This window comes from Hylaeus anthracinus, unplaced genomic scaffold (assembly GCF_026225885.1).
Source record: "Hylaeus anthracinus isolate JK02 unplaced genomic scaffold, UHH_iyHylAnth1.0_haploid 11989, whole genome shotgun sequence".
NCBI classification, from domain to species: Eukaryota; Metazoa; Arthropoda; class Insecta; order Hymenoptera; family Colletidae; genus Hylaeus; species Hylaeus anthracinus.
This window is the reverse complement of record NW_026534337.1, coordinates 3,955,410-3,979,625: the sequence shown is the minus strand read 5'-3', so window position 1 is coordinate 3,979,625 and position 24,216 is coordinate 3,955,410. Positions and strand designations below refer to the sequence as shown.

General features: G+C 32.8%; 1 protein-coding gene across 1 annotated transcript in view; it reads right to left on the bottom strand.

Annotated features, from left to right (window-relative positions):
- LOC128888014 (uncharacterized) overlaps nt 1-24,216 on the bottom strand; it is a 129,397-nt gene that overhangs the window by 83,551 nt on the left and 21,630 nt on the right. The window contains exon 2 of the mRNA XM_054144595.1: nt 425-528. The gene's annotated coding sequence lies outside the window, so the exon portion shown is untranslated. The remainder of the gene's footprint in view (nt 1-424; nt 529-24,216) is intronic.

Here is a 24,216-nt window from a genome sequence, read left to right as displayed (position 1 = left end):
TTAACCTTTCCGTATTAAAAAGATAATTAGGAGAGAAGGGTTCCATTTGTGGATAATTTTGAACACTAGCCACGAGTTTTTAATTAATTACAACGTTTCGGTCTTGAATGAAGCCTCTTTCAAATGTAATATATTATAACATATTTATTTATTAATGAATATATACAGAAATCCCTTGATTATTCGAATCGACAGAAACGAGGGTTGGTCGCATAATCGAGAGGGTTGGAAAATCTTCTTTTACCTTTAGGCAACAGATTGGTTTACGCATACTGCAATACTATTGTTATGAATTGCAATATATTATGTTTAATAATAATTTGCTTGATGTTTCTTATAATATTTCCAGAATTTTATTAACGAAACTAATTCCATCTTAAGTTATTACCAGTTTTTACTAAAAAGAATGTTTCCAGAAACTTACACTTATGTTGTTCGTTGTCTCACACCGAATGCTGTGCAAATGGTTGGATATTACTGGATACTTGTAGGTAGAAGTCTGTATAGAAGTATCTATAGAACGTGTAACTGTAACAGAAAAAAGTTGTTCTCATGGTAAAATTTGTTATTGGTAATAAAATATTTCTGAATATAATACAAAGAAGAGAAAATCAGTTCCGAAAAATTAATATTGATACCAAATGGGTTGAGATTAACATTCGCGACTGATTGTTAAAAAGAGCCACAAATATAAATTCCGGATGCTACCAATACTTTAACTTCTTTTCGTAACTTTAAGGCAATGAGATATATACTATTATATAGAGATGGGTAGAATGATTCCATAATCAATTATTTCGATTAACTTTATATTTGGTAAGCGTATAAAAATTGGAGTTTGAATTACAATATGAAATATTTTACGAGAAATAAATAAAAATTTAATTGTTTGGTTGAATAGTAATTTTCACGATTAAATTGCTAAAAGTTAGATTTATTTTTCATCTGTTATTGAAATACAATATTGCCCATCTCTACTGTTCCGGACGTCTCAGTCGAAATTGTTGCAAAAACGTGTTTTATTGCATTTTCACCAAAAATATCTCATCAATTCATTGCACATACATGTACAGATACGCGCACTTATAAAGATCCAATAAAAAGCCAGACAACATTTTACATCAAAGGTTGCCTCTCTGTAATTTTCAAAAAATGTGCAAAAAAGCAAATAATCCTACTGAAACGTCATGTGTTGATGAACCAAATATAGATCTCAGTGATTCACAGTTAGATTTGTAAAACGATCATGACACGTTCACAGAGTTCGCGTTGCAGTACGTGCTGCATTGCAAAACCTATTATCGCGCTTGTATGCGAATGGAAAATTGAAACTTCCGTTGTGAAATCGTAGACGAAGCGTTGAAACAATCGATTCAGCAGCATGATCAATCGCGTTCGCGTTTTAAAATTAAAACGACCCTCTGCGCGAATGTTTCAAATTCCCGGTCTCGCGAACAAACACAGTTTTTAACCTTTCTGGATCTGAATTATATCATCCGAATAAGAAAAATATTCTCAGTGTACTTAAGGTTATTCGGAGTTCGATAAATAAAACGGAATTAAAAAATTCCAATGATAATAAGCAACAAACTATAAAGAAAATTGTTTAAATTTTATTAGAGACGTAAAGTGATTTATTTATTTATTTATAGAGTGGAAGTTCATTTAAATGTAAACTGACACATTTCAGTTTCATGTGAAGGATAAATATGATTTCGAATATAAATGATGACGTAGTTCCCAATAAACATATCATTTTAAATTGCTCGAAGATCTACCGTCTCAATTTCAATGTTAATTATTTGGTACTAATTTATTAATATAATATAATTAAAATTTGATGGATATTCTTTTATCAGTGATTACAAGTCTTTCTTATTCTTTATATACAATAAACTTGATATAATATGACTTCATCTTTTTAGTTAGAAGATAGAGTAAATATAACTATAAGAAAGTTTCACTTATATCTATTAAAAATCTCTTTCAGTTTTCTATTTCGGATGAACACAAGGACAGAAGCGATGGCCGGAAGAATGTCCAAGTGTACATTTTACATGCTATTTTTAAATAATAGATAGTATAAACATTATACATTGTAAAATTCCATAAAAGTTCATGTGTAAACAGGAAATCTAGATAAACATACGGGTGTAAATTTCATATTTCTATATGTAACAGTCTTTCTTTAAATTAATTCCAAACATTACTTTGAAAATCGATATTTGTAGCTGCGAAAAACGACTCTCCCCGCAAACGAATTACAGACAAAACGTATGGCATGTATATTCTTTAAAAAAGTGAATTTTGTAAATTTATACGCTTCCTGTATGTTTATATTTTAGTCACTAATTAAACAAAATAGAACAAATTGCATACTACACGAAAAATATATCAAACGTCAGGAAATGATTAAAATTTAAATGTTTATTTATTGCAAAGGATTGTAGGGGGTTAACAAAGGCTATAATGTCGCTATATATATCCAGCCACAAAAAGCAGGAATTTCTACCTGGAGTACCTGGACGTATGATCCAGATCAGTATTCGTTTCAGGGAGCAACATTTATCCAACAACCGTATTATTTGTCCCATCGCGAATGGGGTATAACGATATTTTCTCCCGAGTTCTCATCCCGCGCGATTAAAACAGATTCTCCTCTATTCCCGCGAATAATTGAATCGTCGTTTAATTCAATCGTCATTAAAGGAATATAGTTCCCAGAGGGTGGAATTGCTCGTGCTGGAATGGGAGGACACGGGTCGATTTTGAAGTTCTCTTCCGGGAACGAGATCATCTCTATTAACGTCATGAGTCACCCGTTTATTCCTCCGAGCGCAAATAAGGAGAGTCGCGCTATTTTTCTTGCAAATTTTCTCTCGGCATAATTAAAATAGATCCCTCGGGACTGCTTGGATTTGCGTTCGCGCGAGTCTCCCGTGTGTCGCTCGTACGGACCTCGACGGCCGTTTCTCCAACGTTTGTCGCGCTGTTTCCTTTCTACGTTTTGCGCCGCCACCGTGCCACGTGTACCGATTTAAATTCAGCCCTCGCCGGAACCACGATCCACCCTGCTAATAAGTGTTTTCTTTCCAAACAGACAGCGCCCGCTTGTCTTCCGTGCCTCTGGCTTCATTACCGCCACGGCAATAACTCCTCCTCTGCAAACCTTCGATCATCGAGCTCCCTTTTTCCCGTGTGCGCGTCTTTTTTCCGGGACGCCCTCGCCATTTTCTGATAACATTCGATCAGAGCTCGTACACCGAGCAACTTTAATATTTGGACACTTCATAATTTTCACTGCGTCACACAGTGTGATGTTTCAGTGATCTAGCGAGAAAACCCAGTACTCATTCAGAGAAAGCGCGGTTGCGTTGTTTGGGATTCTTCGACAGTTCTTCCAATACCCTCTGGGACTCAAACGGTTAAAAAAGTCGATGAAGTAGAAGATGCACGTACAGTAAGACCCCGCTTAACGCTGTTTCAGTATTACGCGGTAGTACTTGGTAGTTTTTTTTCAGTTTGTACAAAATGATTTAAATTTTCATGAAAGTTCAAAGGCAAGACGAAGTGTCATGCGAGGTCCTGCTATCGACAATGCTTGCTGAACGGAGTAGCTCTAAATAAACGACTTTAGATGACTTGGTCACAAACAAAAACAAAAAATGTCAAACGAGGAAGAACCTTTCTCGTCATAAACATGACATCTTTACTCGAATTTTTTTTATTTTCATGAATGTTTTATGAATGAAAATGGATATTAGCAATAAATAAGTCTATAATCGATGCAATAGAAATCAATTTAACAATTAATGTTACAAAATAAAACAAAACAAGAACTGATAAATTTTCTAATTTTTTGGTCTGTTTCACTTATCCCAATTATTTACGTGTGCAGATGACCTCGTTAAACGCTGTTTCCTTTAGCGCCGCATCTTATTGGATCGCATCCTCCGCATTAAGCGGGGTCTTACTGTAGCGAAATTGGAAACCGTTGATTTCAAATGATCGTAACTTCGAAAAAAATGCTTGAAACACAAAAATTCAAACACTCTTTTATAGATAAAAATCAATATTTTTGTCTTCTGTAGACGAAGTTCATATAAATATTAATTAATACTCATGGAATGTGATAAAGGTAAGACATCATACAACAGTGTACCACTGAAAATATAATCGAATATATTCCATACAATTTATGCTGTAGTAAAAAACAAAATCCTAAATGGAAAACTTTTATAGCCTTCTCTGCAACGTATGTTTTCGTGTGAACTCATAGGATAATTCTCTACATATCGTAACCAAAGTTCTTCATTTGCCAGTTAAGGGTGTTTTTGAACGATCTAACCGTGCACAATAAAACTCTTTAGTTGCTGTTTGATGACGTGGTAACAGTTCATAATGAACAATTTCTTTCATATCCCACCAAACAGACAATAAAGCTTACAGCTGGTGTACTTGTGGCTTCGCTCGCGGCACTCGAGTTTCATTATGGCCAACCTAATCGTCTTCGGCGATTAACAGTACTATACGACAGTCATTTTTCATTCCACGTAATAATTCGGTTCAACGACGTTTCATCTTTCCACTATGAAGAGCTAAGCACACATTCATCTTGTACTAATGGTTGATAATTGACAAATCGTAACGACACTTTATTGCCATACCAGATTCTTCATTCAGACATTGATAAATAATCATATACCAGGCTTAATTGCCGTATAGTTCAATGAATGGATTTATTTAACCATGTTTTACACGAGGAAAATATTTGTTTAGTTGCGGGGGTTATTTATGAATTTTTAAGATTTATTACTACGTGGAGCAATTTATCGTAGTTTATACAAAACTGAAGTATCGTTTAGGTCAGGGGTGGTCACAACCTTTAGCATATCATGCGGCAATTTTTCTCATAAACGAGTTCAGATGCGTCATACAATTCAACCACTTTTTCTAGATTAAACACCGTTTAGGATAATGAATAAATAAAAGGATTGACACTACAAGGAGTTCTTTAGTTTTATTAAACTTTTTTAAGGGAATTTAATTTTAGATTCCGTTCAATGAAGGAAGGAGTGTTTAAACCATTATTTATCTTAAATGACTTTAAAGGAAAGAGATTATAATGTGATATGCAAAAGAGAGATGAAGGTTATGCAAGAGGAAATAGTTTCTAAATGTATCGAGAAAAGAAGAAGCGTTAACGTGATTAAGAAATAGTTACATATTTATACTTATATCGATTTAAGTGCATAGTTCAGCTAGTTATTCCTCATTGATAAAAAAAAAACATATTATATTTATTCTTCTCGATATCTCGATATTGTGGTTCCAATATAAAATTGATATGGTTAATTTCTACAAATATATTTATAATTAGAAAAACAGAAAAGGAAGAACCATGAGACCCAAAATTAAAAATTAATCGTGATACAATATTAGTAGAATTACGATAGCTAATATTTACATTGAAATATTTATCGAATGAAGAGTCGATTTACTCAAGCGGTATACTAAATTTTATGAATACTATTACTTACGTATTTATTTTAATGGTTCAAAATTAACTGTTCATATTATAATCAATCATTCTCGCCACATAATAGAAAACTAATATTACAAAAATAGTTTCCACACTGCTACCCCAAAGGAACTTGAATTAATTTAATTTTATTAATATTATACTAATATCACATTGCTCCCTTGATAAAAAGGGGGCTTCCTCGTTGGAAATGAGAAAGGTTTTAACCATATAACCATTTGGTTCTTTCCAGGATAAAATTCCTGAAAAAACATAATATGCAAATTTCTCCTATCTATGTTTCTTTCCTAATTATTTCTCTTCCTAACGTTACTTTATTTTTAATATTTTTAAATTTAAATACTATGTTAAAATAGTTAAATGCTTGAAACGTCGATAATAAAAATATATATTTCAAAATAACGCACGAATCATTAATAAAAAAAAAAAAAAAAAAACAGAATATTCATATTGTAACTTTTGCTATAACCAACAATGAAACAATCTATTATTCTAGTATCTACTGTTCGAGTGCAGAAAGACGAAAATAAAAGTTAAACCCAGACATGGGCCTAACATCTCATAACCATATACAAAACACCTCAAAATATTTAAGAGACACCGAGCAGCACCATCAAATGTAGGATAGACTTGCATCTAATGATTTCACAGCCAGTGCAACGTAAAACCTCACTTAAACAAAAAAAAAAAACGTTATTTACAATTGAACAAAAATGGAAAAATTCACAAAAAAATGGATTCAACAAGTTTGCTTATATGGAACGCTGACAGATCTGGTTTCGCATTTTTGTGTGCAAGCGTTCGTCAGAGTTGATCTTTCACTCTCGATTCGGTATCCTGCTATTGTGGTCTCGATAGAAGTTTAATACGAATTGGGAGTAATAAAATCGACACTATATGACACGGCTCAACAATGGACATTACCGTTTTGTCGTAGGATGCTCGAATGCGCAATGCCATTATTGCGTCGCGATGTAACGAACAAAGCACCATTTATGCGTATCGAAACGATGCAAATCTCGTTCGTATTTTTTTAAATTTATGACCGCACTTTGGCACGAACCGCGGACATAAAGCCGACGGTAGGATCCCGAGGACGCTTTTACGATGGACTTACACGCGGAAGACGATTTTCCATGCATCGTACGATATCCGGATAGGACATCAATATAATACAAAGCGTATTGGATACTCGCATGAGAATATTTCGCGAATACGTAAGAATTTTATATTCACGATCACTAAATGTAGCGATGTACACGAAGTTCTATTAAGATTGTTCTTGTTACGAGTCGTACATTTCAGTCTTCGTTACAAGCATTATGTGTTTTTCAAAAGGGGCTTTGAGATTTGGAGGCTAGGAATTTTGTTTACTAACAAATCACGAATGGTATCTGAGATCTGATCAAAAAGTTCCAGGATTTTTCAAATTGCGCGCCTTTACGTTAACGTGCAGGGTTGGATTCGCGCTCATTTTTTAGCGAGAACCTTCCTGAGTAACCTCCTTTTTTTTGGTTGCTCTAACCTTCTCGAAACCGATGTTACAGCTGTTTTTTAGTAAAGTCTCTTTTTCGTGTTTCGCGTTTTTTGTGATCGACGTGAAGGCAGAGCAGCGTGTTTCCGTGAAATTTTGCGTAAAATTGGGCAAATCGTTCACGGAAACTTTTCAAATGCTTCAGACAGGCTTTGATGATGAAGTGATAAGTCGTTCACGGTGTCAAAAAACTCACCAAGATAAAAAAAAGCTCGCCAGGTGAGATCGAATGTCAAAGTGATGCCCACTGTTTTCTTTAACTCCAAGGGCGTCATTCATCACGAATTCCTCCCACAAGGTGAGACAATCAACCGATTTCGTTACCTTGACACCCTGAGACCTTTGCCCCAAAAGATTCGACAGAAGAGGTCAGAATTGTGGGCGACAGGCAAGTGGTTTTTCCACCACGACAACGGGCCCTGTCACACCGCGGTCCTCATTCGCGAGTGTTTAGCCAAAAACGCCATGACAACCCTTCCCCAGCCTCCCTATTCAACTGACCTGCTCCATGTGACTTCTGGCTGTTCCCCAAACTGAAGTACCCGATGAAAGGACAGCGGTTTCAGACGATAGAGGAGATTAAGGAAAAAACGCGGGAACAGCTGAACAGCATCCCTGAAGAAGACTTTTCCAGATGCATGGAACAGGAAACACCGATGGGAGAAGTGTATTTGCTCTCAAGGGGAGTACTTTGAAGGCGACAAATTGAAATAATTTTAAAAAAAATTTAATAAAGAGTTATTGAGAAAGTCCTGGAACTTTTTGATCAGATCTCGTATCCGACTTTTTTTTGTTTTATACGATAGTAGACATGGTTATAATCAAATGCGAAGATGGTGTTGTTTAAGCATCAATTTCTCCTGCGGTGGCTAGAATGTTATCTTTATAAATTTAACATGTTTTCTAGTTTGTTATCGTAGACTTTGTTTTTAATATAAATTCGCAGAAAAAAGTCCAACGGAAAAATATTGAGATTTTGATGGCCAAGTCGCCATTCCGCAAAAAATTACATGTCCAGTAAATTAGGAATAAATATTTTGAAATGTACTAATTGTACTGTCTATTGGTTATTAACGACAGATGTTCAGTTGCCGCCGAATAAAGCGGTTATAATAAACGTACCAAGGCCAAAATTTTTTGGAATAATTTGCAATTGCCTTTCCTACCTCCTGTAACGATCGAGCCCGTCATACTTAAGAATACACAATTCAACATTTTTTATATTATTGATTCAATTACTTTTTTTTTTTTATCAAAATAAAACATCCATCAAAAATTTTGACTGTTAGTAAGTACAAGGTATTTAAACTTTTCAGATGTTTCACACATGCTACTTTGACACATGTACAAATGTTATAATATGCGTTATAGAATGTAAATTAAATTACACCTGCATTAGTAGTCTGATAAACATATTATTCATTCGGAAAACCAAAAGCATTCTGCATTCGTTAAAGTGTTCATCGAAGCTATAATCATTTGGGTGGCACTCATAGAGCGTGCAGAGAAAACTTTTCGTCGATCTTGCAAGTTGTTGCATTTTGAAAATTACCTGATCGTGCCTTAAAAAAATCCAATTACACAAATTCAACAAGATTGTAGTTTATTCTTTGATATACATGCACTTAAGGTACACTTTAAAATATTACCTTTGCATTTGATCGTCTCCAGAGAGCTTCGAAAAAGCATCGCTGTATTAGTAAACTGAATTTTCTTCAATCGTTTAAAAGGATACGAGCAGTTGCGAGTGGTTTTGATAAAACTTCGAAAGAATCTAATTTTCTCATTCCCTTCCATTTCTTCGTTAAATGCCAATTGCAGACTTTATTTTGCACTTAACCATCGCACAGCAAAGAGTAATTGCTATAGCTCAATTTAGGCACTTACTTACACGCAATTGAAATATTGAAAGGGAGATTTGATTCTGTTTGCTTTTTATTTCTCACACGTTCATTGAAATGGTTTTTAAAATACAGTTAAGTAATACGTACTCTCTTTACTCAAAAGCACGTTTCCAAGCAAAGTAATAATTGAATTAAGTGAAAAATTAGACAAATTCTCTGTACTTTTTCTTCTTTTTATCATTAAAAACTGTGAATATGCCCGCTAGTTCACTTGAAAATCTATGGAAGGACTTTTCACTTAATAACCATTAATTTTGTTATTTTCAGTGATATATAAAGTATATCCAAATAATTTAAAAAAATTCGAATTAAAATACATATATTTTGAATGATATTATAGAATTCTGAAATTGTCTAGATTTCTGTATTTGACATAACTTCAAAATGGCATAACTTGGTCAGAAAACAAAATCGTACAGACTTCTTCCTTTCAAATTGTTCGTTAATATGTGCACTTTGCTATGGCTTGTATAACATCTCCAAAGAAAATCAGTGTGATCCCGATAGTACGTCAAACAATCAAATTTTAATGAAAAAAAGTACTTGGGCGTTATTAGAACATGGAGATGCGGCATCGACTCGCATCCATTTAATTTTTTCCCTAAATTACTCGATACAATGAAAATTGACGGAGTCATACGCATTTGAACAATGACAATACTTTCTTTTTAATTATTTTATTTAAAGTTACATTAACTTCGAGGTTATTAGTAACCATGTCAATGATAACAATTTAATTATGATGTATTTAACAAGTTATATTTCATTAATATCTTGACTAATTTGAGGAATTCGTTAATGTTGTTAAGGATTGTCTCCATACTATTTGGAAGTTAAACTCTATTCGATCGTATTTTATTCCTTGACATTCTTCAATTAAATATTTTACTGTAAGGGGCTCGTCACAAAAGTTGCATAATGGTGGTTGTGATTCAGTTATTTTGTAGCAATGAATCAGATTTGTGTGGGCAATTCTCAATAATGACAACACTTTCATGAGTAACATTGTTGCGATAATTTTGTTGCGTAGTACATATTCATACAAATACTTTGCTTTTGAGAGAAAGAGGCACCTCCAAAGTGAAGACGCTATTCGTAGGCCTGACCATCATTAGCGTCTAGGATATATCACTCTAAAATCCTTCCGGCATGCACCAGCTCTCCAACCACTATTACCACGCGAATTAAACTTCCTCCTCTAATTATACTTTCGTCATAAATATCCAGGTGGTTGTTTTATCATAGGATCGCGAGCGTCGCGACTGCTTATCCGAAAATGCGCCGGCGTAGCAGTTCGGTCCACAAAATATAATGCAATCTTGCGCTATCACGTAACGTTCCCCGAGCCTCACTTAAAGGACGCTCGGAAAGCAAGCGGCGCGCGATTACTGAAAAGTTAAATAAGTTCAGCTGTAATCCTGTTTTCATGAAAATGCACGGCGAAGTGTTCGCTTTTGTGCCGGCCGTAATCCTATACTATCGTGTAGCGCGGCTTTGCTTCTCACGGGGGGACACTTTAAAGCGGCTGAAAACCCTCCAGAGCAGCAAGAAACCAGTAATAGTCAGGGTTACTGAAATCCTCGTTATACCGCTGCGTAACCGATTTTTTAACCGAGCTTTAATATGCAAGAAAAAGGGAAACGTCGAGCGATTCTCTCGCAAGACTCGCTCCTAGGTAATTCCGGTTGCGCGTTATCCTGTACGTAAATGGACAGAGACGATTGCGTCGCAACACTTTCCGAACCATTACGTTTAGTATTACTTGGCTGAATTGGGAAAACAACAGATTAGATCAGGAAGAAGGTGAGCAAGAGAAAAGAGGTCGGAAGTAAATATAGGTTAATTGAAAACGAACGAAGTGAAGCAAAATTAGAGAAACAGTGTGAGATTATAAATATAAAGTGACTGTATTGATTTCTTTTTATTAGACTTTTTATGTAGAATTTATTTCATTTTAAAAATTATTTAAAACATTTAAACAAATTTCAAAACAGGAGATAAAGATAAAGTTCATGTAGACTTAAACAATCAAATTTAAAAACCTTTACTGTTATTTGTATATATTATATGAAATATTTATGTTCGAGAAATTTAATGTAAATAAATATCAACATTATCGAATTAGGACCTTTTTTTATTTAATTTCTATGCTCAACAGATTTTACAAGAAACTATGCTTTGTATTGTCTTGTTTAAAGGTTTAATTTTTGCAAAAAGGGGCATATAATTTCTCAATGATTCAATGCCATAAGTATCTCCAAAATAAAGATCTGCAACAGGTTGCAATTTCATTATAATTATTGTAAACATATTTATCAAATGTTGAAAATGAAAAGCAATTTTGTGCATTAATATTTTATTTTAGGAGTCATAGAAATATTATAAGCAATGTATGTGTATCATTCATGAATAATTTTTCGAAGTTACATATTTCTCTTATATTATTCAATTTGTTTTTTTTTTCGTAATCCAGTTGTAATAACATTAAATTTAAAAATATTCTTTATTCATTTTTTATCTTTAGATGATGCTTCTAGATTCCTTTATGATTTGGATTCCATGGAAGTATAACGTGCCATTGGTTAATAGGATTCGGAAGGAGAGGGAGTATCAGCGCAAGAATAACGATACGAGCTACTAGAATAATAATAATGATCTGGAACGACGTCATAGAGAAAAAAGTGTTCTGGAAAATGTCGACGCAAATTGTCTTCGGTCTTGCGGGTTAGTCAGAAAATTGCAATTTTTTTTGTACAAGGAAGAATGCGCAACGATCTATAGCTAATTACTCGGCATTTTATAGCGGGTATAAAACTTTATTGTTGCGAAGTATTAATAGTAGAGGTTTTCCTCAATATTTTTTTAATTTTTATTTATCAGAGCTATCAAGCCCTTTTTTAATTTCATGTATTTGTCGATGTATACTTCATTAATCATATGAATAATATTTCATCAAAATAAAATAGGGATAGATCAAGATATAACTTGTACTAATACTAATTTTAATAATATTTAAACATTTCGAGTCTTAAGATATTTATTGTCTGTTTTTAACTCTTAAACTCTAAGGATATTCATATTTATTATGAGGATTATTTTGGACAATCCTTAGTATCTATGAATATTAACGATTAGTATTTAATTTTAAATTTGCAAAGTTGAGTAATATTATTAAAACAAAAGGAAAATTGAGTTTCATACAGAAATTGGGAGGTTACATAATAATTTCTGAACTAAAAGTTTTTCGCTATGATATCGCTTTGAAATACAGAAAAATTAGAATACATTTCTGTAAAATAACATTTATCGTTATTAGTTCATTATATAATATAATTGTGAAGTGTAGTATATGCATTTAACTGAATATTGTGCATTACTTGCACATTATTTGCATATATATCATTTTTAAGACCAACAATTTTATTTCCAAAGGCAAAATTTTCTCTTTTATTCTACATTCACGCTTCATCAACTTTTTATACCATACTATCATGTCGTATAGGAAACTTGTCTAGAAGCAAGTTTCGTAGAATGTCCTTCAATTTTGTATCGCGTGAGAATAAAACGATACACCATAGTCTAATAAAAAAAAACGTTACTTTATACCTTAAACTTGTCTCTACAAAATGTATATCTCATAAAGATAAGGTGGTTTGAGAAGCATAGAAAATGAATAAAACTTGGATACCGCGTTCTGAAGAATGCGTGAAGACATCACGAGTCTTTGGTATTAAAACTTGACTATCTTACAAACGTAGTTTCCAACAATTCTTTTTGTTAGACCTGTGAACTGGCACACTCTGTCGTATAAAGTGGCGCATTTCTTTATTTTTACATGAACTGTACGACTTCTCCTAAGATAAAGAGCAAAAATACTGCGAATATAAAATAGCATGTTGATATTTTTATGGTTTCATATTTTTTTTCAGTTTTCCAAGTAAACAATCTCCATTGCGAGGTTCATACTATTTAAAAGTTTCCTTCATTAAAATTTCACAATTACAATATATTTTACGTAAAACTGTGATGATATTCTATTAAAACGAAATTCTTAAGGTATTTTAAAACACATTTTTGAAAAAATGTCAACGTGAATAACGTTATAAATGTTTACAATTATAACTATACTTAATGTTTATAAATGTTATGGATACAGTACCATTTCTCACATAATAGAAATGATGTGTGTATACTTTTTTCTTCTTGAACAAAATCAGAGATAATTGTACCTAACATGAAAGTATTTAAATTCAAACGTTGAATAAAATCACGTACATAAAACAAAATAAACACATACAATAAATAAAAGAGAAATTGTAATATTATTTTTCATTATTCGATTCTATTATATTAGACGCATTTGATCAGGAAACCATTTTTTCAATAAATGCTTTCCTTCACAATCAATGTAATGAATAATTTTCCCGAAGTCCTTAATTTTCTTGCCATTATTTTTCTTCTCTAAATAAAAAAATTTGATTTTTAATTCTAGAACGAAATAATGTTGTTCAAACAATAAAAATCGATCGGTATAAGTGAACAAGGAAATAAACACTAATAAATCACATTACTTTGTTTTCATTCGTCGGGTATTATTCAAATGAAATCCCACCAAGTTCGGTCAGGACACTGGCCACTTCGAAGAAACTTAAATTTCCCGTCATTGGCTGAAAACTTAAACAAGTTCTCGTTTAATCCTGTTTCCATGAAAATGCACGTTAAAACCATCCGCCTTGTGCAACGTAATCCTGTAGTATCGCGCGACATTGCTTCGCTCCTAGGAGGAATATTACGAAGCGAGCGATAATAATTGAATCAGACTAATTAAATAGACGAAGCTGCTGCGATGACAAACAACAATAACTTCGCGTCCGTAGGAGCAACATACTGTGAAACTACGTTAACTGCGAAGTAATCAACGATGAACAGCGTCGACCGACCAAGTGTAATTAATTCCCGTAATTAATTAATTTGTTCGACTTGCCAGTCTCACAACGTCACACAATTCCATTCATAGACAAGTATAGACGTCGCTGAGAAACGTAAGAAGGTACATTCTCATTTTGGGTAATGGAAAATTGATTTTTAAATATTTTTCAAAGGAATATAGCAGAGCTTGGAATATTCTTGTCAAATACTATAACGGAATTACCTAAACAAAAATATTACTGAACAAATTGTAGGAGTAAATCGATCAATATAGTAAGGAGTTTATTATAATATTTGTTAGTGGCAGTTTAAGCTACATAAGCTTCATTTATTCTAACGTTTTCACTTTTTTTTTAAATTCTATCATTTTCAATACATGATAGAGCATGATGAATCATTTTTAAACAAAGGTCATATTAAGACAAAACAATTTTTTATGACAATCGAGAATCTCATTTCAATTTTTTATGTCTCTGAATCCTTACTGTTTATTATAGATGAAGCGAAATAAAATGATTGTAACTGATTGTGGAAAAAACTTATATTTATTATGCGTTATTTTGTGGATTATCGATTACATTCAGAAACCATGGAAAAAGTAAAATCTAGCCACAGTTTATGATTCAGTTTATAATTTTGTTAATATTGATATTGCTTTCATAGATGACACTTGTAATCTTTCTTAATGATTAATATTTAAATTGAAAAAATGATAGACTAAAGTATTTTGTAGTATCTTAACAAAAAAATCACATGTTATGCTTTTTATACTTTCGTAAACGAATGCCTCTTAATTTATCATTTTTTAAATATTTTCTTCATATTGAATAAACATTGAATTCATATTATACAATATTTTTTAATATCCATATGTCATTCTGATACAAACAATAGCTACATTCGAATAAATTAGAAATGACACATTTAGGATGTATAAAACGATCCCAATTAGAACAGTTGTGGCAATGCACAAGTTTTTCTGACACCTTACAGGAAATGGTTAATAATTTCATAAGCACATCAAATTATTGCACACAAATTTTTATGTTCTTTCTTGAAACACAAATGTACATCTATGCCAAATTTGAAGTACCTTGAACTTATATTTCCTTTTGTATTAATTTCTAAGTATCATCCGAAAAACAACCCCCGAAATGAGAATACTCTCTTAAGTCTCTTGAAAATGGTTAATCGAAGAGGAGAAGGAGGTAGCAAAATTATGCTGTCGGGGTGTCGCGTGACTAATGTTTCAGCAGTTTACGTGCAAAAAGAAGAAGAAAGAAACACAAAAAGAAACGCATTAATGGAAATTTATGCGCACAGAGTCACGATGCAGTCGCGTTGGAGAAAGGGCCATCCGAAAGATTACACCAACTTACTTTCCGTTATATTTTCTCCGCACAATACCCTTATTATCGCAGAGGGATCAGCCGTAAAGCTGTACTCACTTATTCCCAGTTACTTCTTTCTTTCTCGAATGTATGAATTCAATGTTATCGCGAGGAGGCTCCATTCAGCCCTTAAAGAAAGAAAGGACAGTGTTCGTATGTGACCATTTTTGGTAATCACTAGAAAAGAGAAATTCTTACATAATGTAAATCTGCACACCCTAAGAAATCAAAATATGTAAATTATATATATTAAGTGGTTATATTTTATTGGCAGCAAGAGAACCGTATAGAAAAATGCTTCATTCAGTACTTTGTAATACTTTTCAAACAATTTTTCGATCATGTTGTTGTTTTAAATACATTTTCTAACTTTAAGTGTAATTTTAGTTTAAAAATTATAATTTGAGAATAACAGTGGGAAATATTAGTTTGATAAAATTTAATATACTCATGATTTAAAATAAAATTATATTTAAATTATACTGGCATTTATTATTCAAAGTAAATTTGATAACTCTAATTTTCAATTGGTGTACTTTCAACATAATCAATTAAGTAGTGAGTACACAGCTTAGCTAGCCCGAACAGAGACAACCTGTTGTGGAATACACTTGCGGAATACACATTTCTTTGAAAACGAAGCTACGAATGAAGAAATATTACAGATGTTACACAGTGTTACACTAAATTTTCGTCTTATTTTTTCACGTAGAATCACATCCTGCCTGTGTGTACTACGAATTCCACCCCACCGTGTATATTATACAAAAATTTCTCTTAACACATTCGCGACTGACAGATTTTGTACGTTTCGAATAAAATGATAAAATAATAAAATTCTGAAGCCGGACATCACGCACTTGTATCTGTTGAGATCCGTATACGTATGTGATATATGTATAGATATATCAATACATACGTAGATCACCGAGTGTGGTGCTGTATGACACCTCGATACACCTGTCGATCTAGCTCCCGTATTAATATGTAGTGTATAAAATAAAAAGATTTCCATAATTTTGTCATAACCAGGAATAGAATTTGAAGCAACGTGAATTCACGTCAGCGGTCGCGAATGTGTTAACCACTCGCAAACATTGTCTTCCTTTGATTACGCAGCGGAAGAGACAATATTCCTGTTCAGTACGAATTGAATAAAACATTAACCTACAACGGGACGTGTTAGGAAAGCGAGGCGTCGCGCACGCCATTACTGTTCCGAAACTAAATACGCCTGTTTTCTTTTAATATATTGCCGGCTGGTCGGTCAAAAGTGAAGAAGACACGGAGGCTCGCGTCGAAATAATATATTCACGTGATATCATGTAACACTGTTTTCCTTCTCGTAAAGGGCTCCCTAAAATGAGCGTAGACCTCCCGCAGCTGAGGGTCCTGCGTACCGCGCCACCACTCACGAGTATTTTCTTCTCTTTCTTCCCTCTCGATTTCCCTCCCGTTATTTACCCTCTTCGCCACGAGCCCTGCGCGCTCCCTACGCTTAGTTCCCCTGCAGTTCGTTTCTCTCCTCGTATCAGCCCGTGTTTTGCGTTTATTTATCCTCTTCGAGGCTGCCTTCTCTTTCTTTCCTCTTCGTTTTTCCCCTCAATTCTTTTTTCTCTCGTTTCCCTTTAAAACGCGATTCCATCCATTCCAACTTTCTTTCTTTCTCTCGATTCCGTGGACGATCCCGGCGGAGGCTGGTTCCCGGTAGAAAAGGAAACGGTAAAACGATTTTCACCGCGGAGTCCGCGCGCAGGTTCTGGTTATTTTAAGCAATTGTTAAGTGCCCTCCCAGCTACGACGAGGACACGTTTACACGGGTACGTCTCAACACCCATGATTCACCGGCGATTTACACGGCTACCGAACCGCCTAGCGATGGGACCGAGACGTTCTCGGACGCTGGACTACTGTTGGCGAGCGAGAAAAATGAATTTGCGCGTTGATCGAAAGGGGTGTATTAAAGATTACTCTAACATTCTTAGTTAAGGCGGTATGCTCGGTCAATAATTTTGTAGTTTTCGGTTTTACTTTTTAATCCCTGAAAATTTCAAGTCAATTCTTTTAAAGTTGATGCAGATGTACTACTTCATACATAAGTTGCTTCAAGTTGATGTAGGCTGGACTTGAAACTTAATATTTGTTTTTCTTGAAATCACTTTTTTCTAATAAGTGACCACGATATCTCGAAAACCACTGAATCAATCTAATTTAGATTTTTAGAGTTTTTGTATAACATAATGGTCTACTGTTTGAACGAAGAAGTTTTATTTTGACCGGGAATGCTACCTTAAAAATACATTCTAGTATAAACGTCTGAAAGAGAGGCTTCTTTGGGAATAAAAAAAAAAAGTATAAGTCACAGAATAATAAATGATTTTGTATGTAACAATACATGAAGGTAAGAGAAGTAAAAAGAAAATCAAATTTCTTCTGTTCTGGATATTTGTTCATGAGACTATTAGAATAAACTATGTTGGTTAATAAATACCTTTTGTATTTAATACTTTCTAAATACTATTTATTTTTTTTTGTTTTAGACGGTTTAGCGATTAATAATAAAATGAAATAAACAAAATGTTTGTTGCACTTGAAGATATGTATCGTAAAATACAAGATTATTTATTATTGCATGACTTATAGTTTTTCTTTTTGTAATTCCTAAAAAAGCCTCTCTGTTTAGATAGTCTACACTATTATGTGTATAATATATGTATATGGGGTGTTCTGCTTTGGGTAGTCGAAAAATAGTCGGTTTCCTGGAATTTCTTTTGAGGAAATGAAAAAGAATTTTAAAACAGAGCCAATCGCATAACATTAAGTAATAACAAAACCACTTATTTATATTTTTTAATTGAAAATTTCTTCCCAATAAAGATTGAAATATCAGTTTTAATCACACGCAGTTTCGGCAACAGGTCCGTGCTGCGCGCAAGTTTTTTCTTCAAAGTTCCTTGTGAAACTAAGCAGAATGATTCTTGAGTGAAACAATATTCCATATATATTCACACAGTATTTTTAAAAAAATATTGAATTCCAACTCTTTTTTGGTAAAATTATTAAATTATAACACTGTTTTACAGTTACACATTCAACACTGAAATAATAGTTATCAATATTGAAAAATATTAAAAATGATCATCATTCTTTGAAGACACTTTGAGTATATTAGGACTTAGGACCTATGATATTTTTAGTCTCCACTAATTAACGGTTGGTTCGTTAATTTGGTTTGAGAATTAAATTCGGTGAAAACTGGAGAAAGTATTCCAACCGTATTTCCTTATACGAAATTTTTAATCCTTGGAACGCTTGCCACTTGTACTTTTAAATTGGAACCAACTGCGATCCATATGGTGTGCACTTCTTTTGTTTCCTGTATTTTCGCCTCTTTGTTCTCCAGCTGACATACCAGGTTTAGACATCACGACGGTGCATGGTGAGCACATTAATCAGTAACGTAACAGTACAAGGAGACGAGGGCAAATGGCAGTCGCGCCATTAGTTTGCATGCTCGCCGTGCGCTCAAAGGATCCTTATGCTTAGCCTTCTATCTTCAACTCGGTGTTTTTGGAGATTTGAGGACTTTGTTTAAACAACACTTGTCATCACTTAACTCTTTTCTTTATTTTTCTCCATAAATTCAAGATTTTTAACCCAGTCGTGGTCCTAAAGAGGTTTACAATTCTTTCTGAGTTTTAGAGTATTGAAACAAGAGAGGTCAATACACTTAGCCCAAGTAAATACAGCTGCAGCGGTATGAAATCTAAAGTTCGGGTATGCAGTTACCACAATAGGCGGGGAAACTACACCATTCTGTTTCCCAGAAAATAAATTCACTAGGAAACACATATTTATTTGATTTACTTGAAAGAATAATATTAGGGGGACCAGAAAGTAATGTCGTTTCATTTATATTAAACTCAGACAAATAGTCCTTGTTATCAACAACCATCTGTCCATCTAGAAGAAGAGGCGAAGAAGTCATACGAAATTAAGGAATTGCTTTGAAAAAAGAATCGTAAAAATACACTACGCGACACATAATTAAAAATGAAGAGTTTTCCAAAACGGACACAGTAACAGAATTCACAATCATTTGACACAATCATTTGTCATTAATTGTAATTATGTATTACTCTTGATGATAACTTATATTCAAATTACACTAGCACGGGAAGAAATATCAACAAATACGTTTAATTAATAATAGTAACTAATAATAATCCACATACATAATCATTATTCAACTTTCATTAGCCTCGTGGTTTACTGATTATTGATATTCAAATTGCGCTAGCACAGGAAAACATATCAACAAATACATTTAACTAATAATAGACTGTGGATGTACATGCTTTTATGGCAAATGAAAATGTAGCTGACTTCCCAAAAATCAAATTTTTTTATGGAAAATGATAGTATTTCGTTTATAGTTTCGTCAATTAATAAATAAAAAAAGTTGAAAAAATAACTCGCGCCCGATATTGAGATATCTCAAATCCGTTTTTTTCAAAATAGTTCAAAATAGTTCAAAAGTTATAAGCAATTAACGAAGTTAGCTACTGTGTATAAACAATCGCTTGTAACTTTTAAACCGTCCAACTACAAACGAAACAAGAATCACTATAAACGATTACAAACCATTCTGAATCACGTGGAAACTATTGTTACTACAATCAAGTACAAACGAAACATTATCATTTTTTGTAAAAAAGTTAATTTTTTGAAAGTCTGGTGCCTCGTTCACATATCTTGAAAATTTGGGTAAATCTATAAGAATTTGGACAAATGTAAAAATATATAAAACATCAACAATAATATACATTTCATACCGTTTAGAAGTACTATTATTTAGAGTTTAATTCTTTTTAGAAAAAGATATAGATATCTGTAAAAATACGAATTTGCATAAACATCCTCAGTCTAATAATAACATACATTATCTAAATACTCGATTGATAAATGTACGCTTGTAAATCGATTCGTGTCAGTGTTAATAAGTATGTCAATGGATTGCTTCCATCGCTACCAACCAGGTCGCTCGTCTTTCTCTTTCGCAGCCATTCGACTACGATGTTCGTGTCGTGTTTGTCTCCTCTCAGTCGTTTATCGTGCATTTTGGCAGTTCCCTCGTCTGGTCGAAACCACTTCGCGGCCGATAAATCAGCCGGTGCAATTAGATGTGCCTACCGAAATCCATGCGAGAGCTGCTCCCCGTCATTTCACCCCTGCCCGTCCCCTTTTTTCGCTCGAAAAGTCTACGATAGCGCGTGACGGGGGTCCTCTTGGAATTTCGGAGCGTTTGTAGCTCCCGTGAATGGTCGTTAGCTGGGATTCAGGAATATTTATTGGCATCCGTGTTTCTCGTGTCTAAATGCACTGAATTCTATTCGATTCGTCATTTCATCATGTTCTTTTTGAATTGCGTGATATTTCACGGTATAATACTGTTCTACTAACACACGTACACGTTGCTGGTGTCGTGATTTTTTAGGGGTTACTTTTTTGCTTTTAGAAATTTTACTTTTTAGAGATTTTATTTAACACTTTATCTACTGATGTATTTAGAAACAGTCTGTAAATTAAAAAAAATTTTCTATATTAGTATGTGTTAATCTAGGCTGACATTAATTCCTGCACACTGTTATTAGGTACATTTAAAGCCAAGTCTGTGTAGATAACCTATGTTCATATTTCATTTTATTATAACTTTATTTATTTTAAATGACGAATCCCAAAACATGAAAGAAAAATATATAAACGTTTAATATTGAGATGTAACGTATTAATTTTGATAGTTTATCTATATTTAATATTAAGGATATATTTATGTCTAATATTAAAGAAATTATTTATGCTTAATACTGAAATATTAAAATGATATTGACATAAGAAAGAAAGTTGTTTTCGTCATGAGTAATGTTAATTGGAAGATTACTTCATCTTACATATACCAAATTTACCAACATATTCCGAGTTCAATAAAATACACTAAAATGTTATATTACCCAAGGAAAATATTATTTTACTTAGTACCCATTAAAATACAAAGATGTAAATTGGAATGAAAATAATCTCAAGCAGTTTAACAAGTATACATTTCAATGAAGTTAAAGTGCAATTATTAATGAAAGAATGAATGAAAGTATACAGTGTCCCGAGTGTAATGCTAAGAAATATAAATCAGAAAATCATTATAATGCAGACAGTTTTATAGAAGACATGTAGCGGATGAAAATACTTATAATAGAACAGAAAGGGTATCTGTCTGACAAAAAAAGAAAAAAAAAAGAGAGAGAACAGAATATTCCCATTACAACATTCTGAACGAACAAAATTCATTTTCGAATATTTTCTACAGAATTACTCACGAAGGAAGTAATTACTTCCATTAAAATTAGGTATGTCTTCCTCTAAGCCATACAATTTTTGTTAAAAACAGCATCATTTACTATTTTAAATTTTAAAGATATTTAAGATAAACATTGTTCTTCTGCAGACTTTCAGTATTGATAAATAAATATAAAATTAATAATATGTTAATCAGCATCCATGTGTGTATCTAACGAACTAGAGTAGAATAAGAGTCTATTAAATATAGAACAGACACTACATTATAGAAGAAGAACTATAACGTATGACATTAAAATAAATCAGAGTAAAATGCGTTACATTAAAGTAACCTTAGTAAACTTGCAACAATATGTATTTTATATTAAATCACTAAAATATTATCGTTTATTTCCACGTATCATATGCTATACTCTGCCAAAATAATACATATTATTGTTCGAACGAAGTTCAGTAGTTACGCAACGCATAAAAAGCAATATGTCCGGAAAATGTATTCTGTTGAAGGTAAACAAAAGGATTATATAAAAGCACGAATTATTTACTTGTAGCATTGTAAGGTATTTTATCAATTGATTTGAAAGTCGCAGTTTCACTCCTGTTTGATCGACAAATAAAAACCACATTAAATCAATAATTCTTCCAATTTATTCCAAAGACTATCAATTTCAATTAACTATACGTAGATGGAAAGAATACATATCCAAGTATGTTCATTCGGAAGAATGTTTATTCGTTCGCTTACTATTACGAGAATTATAAGAATTAAAATATTCACTGTATTAGACACTATTTTCCAATCACAAGTAACTAAACATTTCAATTATGCATAGACGTAAATTATATTCATGCGAAACTGTATTATCTCGAAACGGTGTTTACTGTTGGTATGTCTACTGTTTTACATACCATTTCAATCATCATTTCCATTCCTTTATCTCAAGTGAAATGACTTCGAAGACGTACTTCTTTTGAGTATGATATTTCAATTAGATATACGACGTCAAATGTGACGCGTGTACATTGAGATTTCCAGTCGATTGCGCGACATTAGATGAGTAACCGAGACGTATTCACTTTCATAAAATGAATGACTTAATGTAGTTCGTTATGGGCCATTTGCGTAACTCGATAAAAAAACTTGAGGCTTAATAGAAAAAAGTCCAGCAGATAATCAGAATGAACTGACGCTGACGCGACTCGTCGCGATAAACTTTCTTGCCCGTTAGAAATTTAGTTATGAAACTTTTTCAGACATAGTCGCTGAGATACGGAAATGCAGAGGAGTCGTAAAGCGATTTTTAAACCGGCACGGATCTCACGGATTTAGTGACGCATAAAACGTTTTATATCGCGATTAAACCCAGCTCTAAAGTGGTCACAATGGAAGTTTCGAATCACGATGAGCACTTTGTGTGTACGAATATTTTATAATTGTTTATCGCTTGGACGTTACGACGGAAGATAATACGTTAATGTTTTTTGATGGATTATTGTCACGATAGTACAAGTAAAGAATTTGTTCAATGTCGATTACAGAAACATGGTTTTGCAGTTTGAAGCAAACTGACATTTATTTGCGTTCTTTGTTCCAAAGAATCTTTAGACCTTATTACAAATAAATATTATGATTGAATTTACTACATTCATTGTACAAGACGAGTTCGCTCAAAATAAATATTTGAATGTTTCAAGCAAAAGACTATGATTGAAAAGGAACGATTTTTAATATTATAATGATATTCTTGTGTTAGTTGTATTAGGTTAAACGTTTAATTAACAAGTATGAAAAAGTAAACAAAAATATAAACGAGAGAAAAAGTAAAAGAAAAGTGAGCTATACATTTGTTATAAGTGCTTATTCATTTGTTTGTTTGAATAAGATTTAAATAAATGTTTTAATAGTGAACTATTACTAGAGCAAGGCAGTAGATGAGATTAATATGAAAGTAGAACGCAGCAGTTTGAAATAGATTGATATTTCTTCCTCTGATTGAAAGGATATTGCAATTTAAAATAAATTCTAAATTCAGATTTACTCAAAATTTAATCTCAATATGATCAAATATTAAATATAATATCTAGATTCAATTTATTTTAAATTCAATTTCCATGCGATCAAACATTACCTGCGTTTGAATTCTTAAATATTATGTAATAATTAAAGCGATAATTTTCACTTTCAACAAAATATATTGCAATGAAAATTTTAAGAAATATTAAGAAGAAATTTTAAGAAATATCAATAACATATGGGTACGATATTATATAATATATAAAATTAAGATACATATAACTTATACCGAATAAATGAAAATTAAGCTTTAATAGCATAAAACTTGTAATAAAGACTGGAAATTTATTTTTAGTAAGTGTCGTTCCTCAAAGGGTATTGAAAAAAGTTTATTCTTTCAATGGTAGTCGTGTTGCTTCTGGAGAACTTCAAACGTATTAAAAGATGCTTAAGCGAAGAATAGTGAATAAACTTTGCTAATTGGAGGAAAGAACGTTTTTGTAATCATTGTATTCGCTCTGCTTTGAGCTACCGTTACATTGCACGAA